This window comes from Triturus cristatus, chromosome 4_1, assembly GCF_964204655.1.
Source record: "Triturus cristatus chromosome 4_1, aTriCri1.1, whole genome shotgun sequence".
In the NCBI taxonomy this organism is placed as follows: Eukaryota; Metazoa; Chordata; class Amphibia; order Caudata; family Salamandridae; genus Triturus; species Triturus cristatus.
In genome coordinates, this window is record NC_140585.1 from 911,906,183 (window position 1) to 911,918,575 (window position 12,393).

A 12,393-nucleotide genomic window follows, 5' to 3' on the forward strand; every position below is an offset into this window, starting at 1 on the left:
CCATCAATCTACTTTAAGGCTGGGTACATCTAGTTAGGTATTTGACTATATCGGCGCTTAACAGTGTTATATACAGGTTCTGGTAATCTGTTTGTTATTGTCATAACAGGGTCGCGCCACACGGGTACCTGCCCATTGACCAAGACAGGCCGGGATACGGCCGCAGGTAGCAGCACAGGTCATGGTGTGGAATGCGGATCTTGCACGCACTCCACCAGCTTTCCTGCGCTGTGAGCTGTCTTTCCTTTTGTTGCCACGCCTGTCACTTTAAAAAGGACGTGCTCGAGGCAGGGCATTTGATCCTGAATCTGGTCCAGAGAGAGGACGCCTTACACATGCATCAAAGGTATTTGATATGGCACGAGACCAGTGGCTTTTCTGTTGTTTCGTGTATGTGCTTTATAAGCTTGCACATATGAATCGCTATGGGGTTAGTTTTAGTTTTATTCGTATCCCGGCAATATGTTTAGTTTTTGGTAATTCTTCCAGCTCAAAGTGCCATTTTATTCCATAATTGGTTTGTGTACCTCACGCTAGTATTTTTCTTAGCAGCCTGGAGGCGGGATCAATTCCGTTTCCAAGTTTATGGGCATGTGGGCACTTGTTTTCTTCCTGCATGCCTTAATCATCTACATATGCTTACTCGGACGGCCGAATCACATAGTGAGCCACAAGATACCATGCACCCTTCTACCATCGCGGAGCCCATATTTGCTTGGGATTGCTTGGACGCAATGTAGATTGTTTTACCTTGACTCTTCTGTCTCAGGCGCCATTATTTTGCACATTATTTTGCACATATCCCAAGTGACCAAGAAGCACATGCACTCTCATTGAGGGCCGTACAGGTGCCTCTCATTAATTATTTATTGACAGATTCTTACCCATTTCAGTTTAGGTGCTTTACACTCGCATACACAATCGACTTGTCACCCACGCGATTACTTGCTTATTGTTTTCCAGTGACCCATGTACGTTGTATGTCTTTATAGTACGTTTCATTATCTGTATTATTTATTTTGCTCGTCTTGTATTATATATTATATGTTATGCCCGCCCCGCTTAATATAAGCGTCGCACTAGCGCAGACAATGTAAGTAAAAAGGGGGGAAGCACACAGGTGCACTGTCTCCTCTTTCTCTACGCCACCATCTACTTAGCTCTCTTTTATTTTGAAGTATCACATCTTGTTTTACTTGGCGTAAGTATCACTTTGCGTCATCGGCACACTCATGAATATTATCTTGGCTGCGGCCTGACCCGCGGGTACTAGGTATTTCTTGCATGCGTGCATGCACCTTTTTGCTTTCATCATTGGCCTGAGCCTAGACTCCTGTAACGTATTAATTTCCTGTCTTCGTTTGATTGCGCTTCCCATGTTCGTCGTATACAGGCTGTGCAGGAGGCATATTACATTATGCCCTTTGTCTAATCTAATTTTTGTTCTGTTTTCTTCTGCTGTGTGGCTCCACACATGTTTTCTAATCACCTTCCATTTCAGGTATGGATGCCGGGCCCTTATTTGGGAGCCCCATCATACATCTTCAGTTCTTAAATTGACACTGCTTCCCAAACATGGAACACTGGGGTAGTATTGCATTCTGCAGTGTACTAGTACTTGCCGATTAATCCCCACACCCCATCATTGAATCATTCACTGTCTGTATAAAATATAAGGTACGCACTCTTTCAGCTCTTGAGTTATTATTTTCATAATAGGGAAAAGGGTGGCTGTGTCCCACATTCGCTTGCTCATAATCAGTGTCAGGGTACCAAACAAGCACTCTTACCTGTAGGGTGCTTGATTGCTGTTCACAGAGACGCTATGAGCCAACTTCCCTGTACCCTACCTTACAACCTGTGTTTACAATGATCCACTAAGGCTACGAGATAAGGTTTAGGGAGGAGGGCCGGATTCAGGACGCTGACGTCTTCTTCTTGTCGACCAGCAAGGCAACAAGTTAAGGTTAACACCCTTTTTCTAAATTCTTCAAGTGATGCACTACACTATTATCTGTAATAAGCGTTGTGTTTTTCCTAAAACAAAGGTGTCCTACCTGCGATCTTAAGAATTGTTGCTCAGCGTCCTTGAAGTCTTGTGATGGCGTCGAGTCAAGGTTAAGGAGTATTGGCTGGTGATGTGATGTCAACATGCGATGTTTACTGTCTCTGTTCTGTGAGACAATCAGAATTGACAAGAATAAGTTACTAGACTTCTTTATGTTAAATACAACTTGTATTACTAACCTTTTTTTTTTCTAGTACTTTATAATCACTTACTTGTATTTTACCCCAACCGACTTGTCCATCAAGTACTTTATAAATATGGTTCTTAATAAAACAATAATAATGAAAATTCTACAATTAAATCTAACGTGTTATCTAAGTTCGCTTTAAAAGGTTCCTTTTAGTTTTCAGCAATATTTCTTGGTACTATTTTTAGCGTTCCAGAAAAGATCATAGTTGCTGTTAAGCAATACTTCTTGTCACAAAAATAAGCGCTCCTGAAATTGTCCTAAGCGCTCCAGAAATTGTCCTAAGTTCGATGTTGCTGTCTTGCGTTGGGCGCCTTTTATTTTAACTATACAAATAAAGAAATGATTCATGTTGGAAAACCACTCCCACACTAGAAAGGGTGGTGGTGGTCTTCCGGACACACTGTGGTAGCTTGGCTCGAGTGGTCAGGAATCAGGCTCCGTGCTAAGCATACAACATACCCAAACAATAACCATGCGTGCATCCGTTCCAAAAACGACTCTACACCGTAAAAATTATGAAAATAACTTTCTTTATCTGCTTTTTCTCTTAGTTGCTGATTGGAGAAAATAAATAACAATCACAGTATACAAACTTTTTAGAAAGTGCAGGACAAATAAATACTGGCTTAATGATTCAATAAATAGGGGTGATCATAAATACTGAAGGCATAAATAAAAGTGCAATACAGACAGGCAATTAAATATTCTGAGGCAATAAATACTGTAACCAATAAATATTGTGCATCAATAAATACTGTGGACCAATAAATACAGTGGAACAATAAATAGGTTAAATACAATAAATACAATGCCCCTAATAAATACTTAAAAGCTGACAGTGACACTCATGGAATCAGATCACTTTTGAATTCCTAAGGGCTGATTTGGCCCAGGCACAGCTTGTGGGGATGTGGAAGGCTTGGGGGTGTCTACTCCCTGGCTTGGTCAAGGCTGAGGCCTAAACTGAGGTAGATAAAGGGGGAAAATACCAGAGACCTGGCTCTCTCTCTCCACACAACTTCTCTAGATTAGTCCCAGTTCACCCCTGGCACAGTCAGGTTGGTTCCAGCACCTCCCTAGCCCCTTAGAGCAGTCTCTCAGGTCTCCACAGGGCCTTAGGCGCCCTCTACTCCACTTACTGCCCTTTTCCTGATGCTCCGACGCCGCTGGAGTCGGGTCGATGCCGTGAGGCGGTTCCAGCTCGATGTCGGCGGCCTCGGCACAATGTCAGTTCTTTGACGACGCCGGCAGGCGGCTCCGGTCTCGATGTCAGCGGCCTCGGTTCGATCTCGGCCTCCGATTCGATGGCGTCGGGCAGTCTTACTCGATGTCGACTTCGGGCGGCTCCGGTCCGATGGCGACCTCGGCTTCGATGACGTCGGCCGGCCTTGCCTCGATGTCGACTTCCGGCGGCTCCGGAGTGCGATCCTCACTCCCGACCTCCGGTGCTCCTCACAGGTTTCCGCCGACTCCGGAGTGCGACCTCCACTCCCGACCTCCGGCACGATTCTCACAGTTTCCGGCGACTCCGGAGTGCGATCCTCACTCCCGACCTCCGTTACCCTTCACCTCGGTCTCCGACGACTCCGGAGGGCGGACTTCACTCCTCCGATGACGCCGCTCACTCGACCTCGGGTGACTTCCTCCTCGACCTCTGGTATTCCTCACGACCTCTGACGGTGCCCTCTCTCGACCTCTGGCGGCTCCGGGTACAACGTCTGCTTTTCCAGTCAGCGCCGCTTCTCCACCTCGGGCTCCAGGTCTTAGGCTACTCGACGTCGGACTTCAGGGAAACCAGCTTCCAGGTCAGGATCTTGCTGTTCTCTTGTTTCTAAGGCCTGTTCCTGCTGTCCAGGTCCTCAGGATGGTTTTTCTGACTTCTTCCCACACAGGGCTCTAGGCTGGGCTCCGTCAGTAGGGACTAGTATCAAGGGTGGGTTTATGGACCCCACTCCAGGCACAAGTTTCCACCCCTGCTGCTTCACTCCTTCCTCCTTCACGTTTGTGCTGCTCACTCTTCACCAGTCAGGTGCCAACTGCCAGCTCCAACTGCCAACTCTCTGTCTTAGCTTCCCAACATTCTAAACCGCCTCCAACTGTCACAGGGTTCTGGAATGTTCTGGAAGGTGCTGGTAGGTTCCAGTGGATGCTGGTGATGTCACAGGTGGCCACCATTTTGTGCTTCAGGCCCTCAGACAGAAGTTTCAGGGGTAGGTAAAATGGCTCCCTGAATCTGCAGCAACACTAAAAAGTCTGGTGGTTCCCAAAAAGGAAAAATTCAAACAGGGTTTGAGGCAAAAGTGGAAAAAATAAATAATGATGAGGAGGGACCACCCAAAGGGCTGACAGGTCTAACACGCGTCCCCCCCAGCTGAAAGTGGGGAGAGCTACCCAACCCCTTGGGAGTTCTCATCACTAAGGCGGAAATACCTTGAGAGACCGTCTGCATTGGCGTGGTCCACTCCAGGCCGATGTTCCACCTGAAAGTCCATCCCCTGTAGGGAAATAGACCACCTCAACAACTTGGGATTCTCCCCCTTCATTTGCATCAGCCAACGAAGGGGTCTGTGGTCGGTCTGAACTAGGAAGTGCGAGCCAAACAGGTATGGCCGCAACTTCTTCAGAGCCCATACCACTGCAAAGGCTTCACGCTCTATTGCACTCCACTTCTGTTCCCTGGGAAGTAGTCTCCGGGATAGGAAGACCACGGGTTGATCCAGACCCTCTTCGTTGAGTTGCGATAACACTGCCCCAATGCCATGTTCTGATGCATCTGTCTGGACAATGAACTCCTTGGAAAAGTCTGGGGCCCTTAAGACCGGGGCCTCGCACATGGCTTTCTTCAATCTCTCAAAGGCTTGCTGACAAGCCTCCGTCCAGACTACCCGTTGAGGTTGTTTCTTGGACGTGAGCTCCGTGAGGGGGGTTACGATGGTACCGTACCCCTTCACGAAGCGGCGGTAGTATCCCGTGAGGCCCAAAAATGCTCGGACCTCAGTCTGTGTCTTGGGGGGTTCCCAGGCCATGATGGCCTCGATCTTCGCCTGGAGGGGTTGCACCGCTCCCCTACCCACCAAGTGTCCAAGGTACACTACCGACCCCTGCCCGATCTGGCACTTGCTGGCCTTGATCGTCAATCCAGCTTGTCTCAGGGCCTGGAGAACAGCTTGCAGGTGACGCAAGTGATCCTTCCAGCTGTTACTGAAGACGGCTATGTCATCCAGATAAGCAGCAGAGAAACTCTCCATTCCGGTGTGGATCTGGTTTACCAGGCGCTGAAACGTGGCAGGTGCGTTCTTGAGCCCAAAGGGCATCACACAGAACTGGTAGTGGCCATTGGGCGTGGAGAAGGCTGACCTTTCCCTTGCTCCATCAGTCAAAGAGATCTGCCAGTACCCTGAAGTAAGGTCAAAGGTACTTAGATATTGGGCAGCTCCCAGCCGGTCAATCAATTCATCCGCCCTAGGGATCGGATGAGCATCAGTTTTGGTCACTGAATTCAGTCCCCGATAGTCCACACAGAATCTCAGTTCTGGTTGGGCACCCGGTGGTGCAGCTTTTGGTACTAACACCACCGGACTAGACCAGGGGCTGCTAGAAGGTTCGATCACTCCTAGCTCCAGCATCTTAGTGACTTCACTATGAATGCTGGCCTTCACCTTGTCTGACATCCGGTAGATCTTGGACTTCACAGGTGGGCTGTCTCCTGTGTCCACGTCATGGACGCACAGGTGAGTCCTACCCGGGACAAGGGAGAACAACGAAGAGTACTGCCCCAGGACCTGGCGACAGTCCTCCTGCTGTTCAGGAGTTAGAGATGGGGAGAGAATCACTCCCTCCACCGACCCATCCTTCTCTTGAGACGCAAACAGATCAGGGAGAGGCTCGCTTTCCACGTCCTCTCCTCCGTCAGTCACCATCATCAAGATGACTTCGGGCCTCTCGTGGTGGGGTTTGAGGCGGTTGGCATGCAGCACCCGCAGGGGCTGACGAGGGGTCTTCAGGTCCACCAAGTAGGTAGCCTTACCCTTCTTCTCCAACACCTCAAAGGGTCCTGACCAGCGATCCTGGAGGGCACTAAGCTCTCCCGGTTCGATCACCCACACCTTCTGGCCAGGCTCCAACTCCACCGGGTGAGCATTGTGGTCATACCACGCCTTCATCACTGCTTGGCTGGCTTCCAAGTTGTCAGAAGCTTGCTTCCACAACTTAGCCATTTGGCTCCGGAAGGCCAGCATGTAGCTCACCACATCCTGGGGAAGCTTTCTGGGAGTTCTTTCCCATCCGTCTCTCACCAGGTTGAGAGGTCCACGTACAGGGTGCCCATACAGAAGCTCGAAGGGGCTGAAGCCCACTCCCTTCTGTGGCACTTCCCTGTAGGAAAAAAGTAAACAGGGTAGGAGGACGTCCCATTTCCTCCGCAGGCTTTCAGGCAGACTTCTGATCATGCCTTTCAAGGTTTTGTTAAACCTCTCCACCAGACCATTGGTCTGGGGGTGGTAAGGAGTTGTGAACCGGTAGGTCACTCCACACTCCTTCCACATTGCCCGCATGAACGCTGACATGAAGTTGGTCCCCCTGTCGGACACAACTTCCTTGGGAAAACCCACTCGGGTAAAGATTCCCATCAGGGCCCTTGCCACAACAGGTGCTGTTATGGTCCTCAGAGGTATTGCCTCTGGGTACCGTGTGGCATGATCCACCAGAACCAGGATAAACCGGTGACCAGCTGTAGTTGGCGGATCTAATGGACCCACAATGTCGATGCCCACCCTTTCAAAGGGGGTGCTAACGACAGGAAGTGGTTCCAGGGGAGCTTTCAGCTTCACTCCTGTTTTCCCACTGGCTTGGCAAGACACACATGTCCGGCAGTAGGTATCGGATGACACTTTCATCTGAGGCCAATAAAAGTGTGGGACAAGACGGGCGAAGGTCTTGTCTTGCCCCAGGTGTCCTGCCAATGGTATCTCGTGAGCCAACTCCAGAAGGAAGGCTCGATAACGTTGAGGAACTACCAAGGCTCGTGACGATCCGTGTAGGGGTGCCTTGGGTTCACTGTAGAGGAGGCTGTCCTCCCAGTAAACACTGTAGTTCCCTTCAACGTTCCCTGCTGCCTGGGCTTCGGCCTGTCGCCTCAGCCCCTCAAGGGTAGGGCACTCCCTCTGGCCCTGGCAGAATTCCTCCCTGGACGGGCCTCCCTCCACGTGCCACTCGGCCGGGATGGGTAGGTCCTCCAGGTTGGTAACGTCCCCCACCGCAGACTCCTGGTCCACCACCTCCGGTGGCCTATCCGTCCTACGGGGTGGGGACGCCGAGGCAGGCTCCTCCTGTCCTCGGTTCTTCCCTTGACTGGCAGCTGGCTGGGCCTTTGTTCCAGGCTCCAGCCGAAATGAACTCCCTCTTCGGGTAGTCGCGGACCTTGTGCTAACACAGGCCCAGTCAGGTGTACCCAGCATCTCGGTGTGAGTCCGGTATTCCACCTCCTTCCAAGCGTTGTGCTCCATGTCATTCCCCAGCAGACAATCGACTGGCACGGCAGGGCTTACGGCAACTCGAAGTGAACCTGCAACCCCCCCCCATTCAAAGGGAACCTCGGCCACTGGATAGTGGCCTGTTCTGCCGTCAGCCATCGCGGCTGGGTGGAGTACATCGGGAATTACCTGCTCTGGAGACACCAGTTGGCTACGCACCATAGTCATACTGGCTCCTGTGTCTCTCAGAGCCTCCCCTCTTTGGCCGTTGATGGTGACCCATTGCCCATACTTTGCGGTATTTGCGGGCACCTGGATCTTAGGAACCATCTCCCGTTCTCCCAGGGACACTAAAGTGATGCCCGCCCACTCCCTTCCCTTAGTTAAGGGCATCTCCTCCCCGAGCACTACACTAGCTACTCCGGGGGTCTTTCCTCCAGTGGGAGGGGGTGGTCGTTTCAAGCACTTCGGATCTCCTTTATAGTGTCCAACGCCACCGCACTCATAGCAATGGACAACCCTTGGCTGCTGACTCTGGCCAGGATTAGGGTTTCTGGGTGGGTTAGCCTTAGGGGTGAATCCTGTTCCCTTCCCTTGGAAGTTATTTTGGGGGCCTTTGGAGAACTCCTTTTTCTTTTCCCCTCCCTCTTTCTTCTGGGGGGCGCCCTGTCCGGCCTTTTGAGTATCCCCTCCAGTCCCCCTTGTGGACACCCGGGTACTAGCCCAAATGTCCGCCTCCTCAGCAAGCTTCCGGGGACTGGTCAGCTTGCTATCCACCAGGTGTTGCCGCAGTTCAGGGAAACATTTCTCGAGCAGGTGTTCCTTCAGTACTAGGTCAAACAGCCCCTCGTAGTTCCTCACTTCACTGCCCTGAATCCAACCTTCCATTGCCTTCTTTGCATAGTCCAGGAAGTCCACCCAATTCTGCGTGCCCAGTTTGTGACTACCCCTGAACTTCTGTCTGTACTTTTCGGGTGTTAGTCCAAACTTCCTTATGAGCGCCAGTTTCATGGTGGGGTAGTGGGTCTGCTCATCCTCTTCGAGGGCCAATAAAGCATCCCTACCAGCTGGAGGCATGTACTTGTACAATCCCCCTCCCCAGTACTTCTCTGGAACCCCATGGGCCCTCAACGAGACCTCATAGGCCGCTAGCCACTTGGCGATATCGTCGCCCACTCCATAGCTAGCTACTATGTCCTTTGGCAGGTATGGTTTAGGTTCCATGGGTCTGGCTGCCACCATTAGGAACAGGTTGTGCCCCGATTCTCAAGATCTGAAGATCTATTTCTTTCAGTCGTAATTCATGGGCCATCCTCTGCTCCTCCTTCTCCTTTTCCAGCCTTGCTAAGTCCCATGTGAGCTGTCTTTTCTCCCTCCGGTCTGTTAGCTCCACTTCAGACAAGCCACCGCTAGAGGCACTGCTGCCCTTCCTAGAAATGGTTCTGGGTCCTGCTGACAGGTTCCCCACCTCAGGTTGGTACATCTCAGCCCCCTCAGGGTCAGGCTCTCCATCCCTGTCTTCCTCCTCAGCCTTGCTTTCTCGGCGTGCCTCCCCCCAAGCCCTTAAGCTGGTTTGGAGTGCACCCTTCTTTGCTCCTGGGGGACAGTATACCCCCTCCCGCTGGCAAAACTCCCTGAGTTGGGCCACAGTGTACGTTTCTAGATTTTCTAGTACAAACTCCATCTTGCCCACTCAGGTTAGAGGACAGGTTTTTGTGCAGTAACTATGCAGGGGGGTACCTTTAATAATACCTCCTCCCACCACCAGAGTAAATTTGGAAAAAACAAAAACCCACAATTAGGAAGGCCGCTCTTGAGAAAACTCCCGGTGTAGGCCTATGGACTACCCACAGTTATTGTTGAGTATGCGTAGGCACAGCTCTATCCCACCGCTGAACACCAATTTATGTTGGAAAACCACTCCCACACTAGAAAGGGTGGTGGTGGTCTTCCGGACACACTGTGGTAGCTTGGCTCGAGTGGTCAGGAATCAGGCTCCGTGCTAAGCATACAACATACCCAAACAATAACCATGCGTGCATCCGTTCCAAAAACGACTCTACACCGTAAAAATTATGAAAATAACTTTCTTTATCTGCTTTTTCTCTTAGTTGCTGATTGGAGAAAATAAATAACAATCACAGTATACAAACTTTTTAGAAAGTGCAGGACAAATAAATACTGGCTTAATGATTCAATAAATAGGGGTGATCATAAATACTGAAGGCATAAATAAAAGTGCAATACAGACAGGCAATTAAATATTCTGAGGCAATAAATACTGTAACCAATAAATATTGTGCATCAATAAATACTGTGGACCAATAAATACAGTGGAACAATAAATAGGTTAAATACAATAAATACAATGCCCCTAATAAATACTTAAAAGCTGACAGTGACACTCATGGAATCAGATCACTTTTGAATTCCTAAGGGCTGATTTGGCCCAGGCACAGCTTGTGGGGATGTGGAAGGCTTGGGGGTGTCTACTCCCTGGCTTGGTCAAGGCTGAGGCCTAAACTGAGGTAGATAAAGGGGGAAAATACCAGAGACCTGGCTCTCTCTCTCCACACAACTTCTCTAGATTAGTCCCAGTTCACCCCTGGCACAGTCAGGTTGGTTCCAGCACCTCCCTAGCCCCTTAGAGCAGTCTCTCAGGTCTCCACAGGGCCTTAGGCGCCCTCTACTCCACTTACTGCCCTTTTCCTGATGCTCCGACGCCGCTGGAGTCGGGTCGATGCCGTGAGGCGGTTCCAGCTCGATGTCGGCGGCCTCGGCACAATGTCAGTTCTTTGACGACGCCGGCAGGCGGCTCCGGTCTCGATGTCAGCGGCCTCGGTTCGATCTCGGCCTCCGATTCGATGGCGTCGGGCAGTCTTACTCGATGTCGACTTCGGGCGGCTCCGGTCCGATGGCGACCTCGGCTTCGATGACGTCGGCCGGCCTTGCCTCGATGTCGACTTCCGGCGGCTCCGGAGTGCGATCCTCACTCCCGACCTCCGGTGCTCCTCACAGGTTTCCGGCGACTCCGGAGTGCGACCTCCACTCCCGACCTCCGGCACGATTCTCACAGGTTCCGGCGACTCCGGAGTGCGATCCTCACTCCCGACCTCCGTTACCCTTCACCTCGGTCTCCGACGACTCCGGAGGGCGGACTTCACTCCTCCGATGACGCCGCTCACTCGACCTCGGGTGACTTCCTCCTCGACCTCTGGTATTCCTCACGACCTCTGACGGCGCCCTCTCTCGACCTCTGGCGGCTCCGGGTACGACGTCTGCTTTTCCAGTCAGCGCCGCTTCTCCACCTCGGGCTCCAGGTCTTAGGCTACTCGACGTCGGACTTCAGGGAAACCAGCTTCCAGGTCAGGATCTTGCTGTTCTCTTGTTTCTAAGGCCTGTTCCTGCTGTCCAGGTCCTCAGGATGGTTTTTCTGACTTCTTCCCACACAGGGCTCTAGGCTGGGCTCCGTCAGTAGGGACTAGTATCAAGGGTGGGTTTATGGACCCCACTCCAGGCACAAGTTTCCACCCCTGCTGCTTCACTCCTTCCTCCTTCACGTTTGTGCTGCTCACTCTTCACCAGTCAGGTGCCAACTGCCAGCTCCAACTGCCAACTCTCTGTCTTAGCTTCCCAACATTCTAAACCGCCTCCAACTGTCACAGGGTTCTGGAATGTTCTGGAAGGTGCTGGTAGGTTCCAGTGGATGCTGGTGATGTCACAGGTGGCCACCATTTTGTGCTTCAGGCCCTCAGACAGAAGTTTCAGGGGTAGGTAAAATGGCTCCCTGAATCTGCAGCAACACTAAAAAGTCTGGTGGTTCCCAAAAAGGAAAAATTCAAACAGGGTTTGAGGCAAAAGTGGGACAAAATAAATAATGATGAGGAGGGACCACCCAAAGGGCTGACAGGTCTAACAGTTCACTTACCTTTTCTTTTTGTTTTCTTTTTCAGGAACCGGAGATAAGATTTCCTGTACTCCCCCTCGCTGTAATCCGCAGGAGCACCAATGCTGGAAGAAGCCAAACGGGAGCCGACGAAGAGCAGGTAAGTGTGTTTCTTCTCTGGACGACGGTGGAAGGCTAAGCGCCTTCTAGAACTCGGGTGTGGCTATTTATAGCCTGGCCACACCCAAGTAGACGCACACATCATGCGCTTTGAGCGAAAGCGTTCTTGATGTTAAAACGGGCATAAACAGAGATTTGTAACCAGACGCTCTGTTTTACAGAGTTTTCCTACAATGTGTTTTCTTGCACGTTTGCACATTTAACCTTGGTCTACAAATATGTAAAAGATCACGGAACAGGGGTTGGTTTCAATTGGGAATATGCAAACCTGCTATTCTTGTATTTAACTGTACATGAAGTTTTTACGGGACTTTTCCGCAATTGTACTAGTCAGGTGTAGCAGAGTCATGACAGTACTCCCCTAAAACTAATGGAATAGGTTTGGGTTTATTAGGGTAGCAAGCAGGAAAAGATCTTACCATTCGAGGAGCATTCTGTAAATTGTCAAGAGGTTCCCATGATCGTTCCCCAGAACTGTAGCCCTTCCAATCCACTAAACAGTGTAATTTGCTTCGAATTTGTATTAAGTCAAGAATAGCTTTTACTTCGAATTCAGGCACACCATCTATCTCTACAGAAGGTGGAGCTAAAGTGAGAC

At 50.7% G+C, this 12,393-nt stretch overlaps 1 long non-coding RNA gene across 1 annotated transcript in view; it reads left to right on the top strand.

Annotated features, from left to right (window-relative positions):
- Nucleotides 1-250: 250 nt before the first annotated feature.
- The window catches only part of LOC146855787 (uncharacterized), a 136,859-nt gene continuing 124,716 nt past the window's right edge, over nt 251-12,393 (top strand). The window contains exons 1-2 of the long non-coding RNA XR_014981389.1: nt 251-346; nt 11,683-11,775. This is a non-coding gene — a long non-coding RNA (uncharacterized LOC146855787). The remainder of the gene's footprint in view (nt 347-11,682; nt 11,776-12,393) is intronic.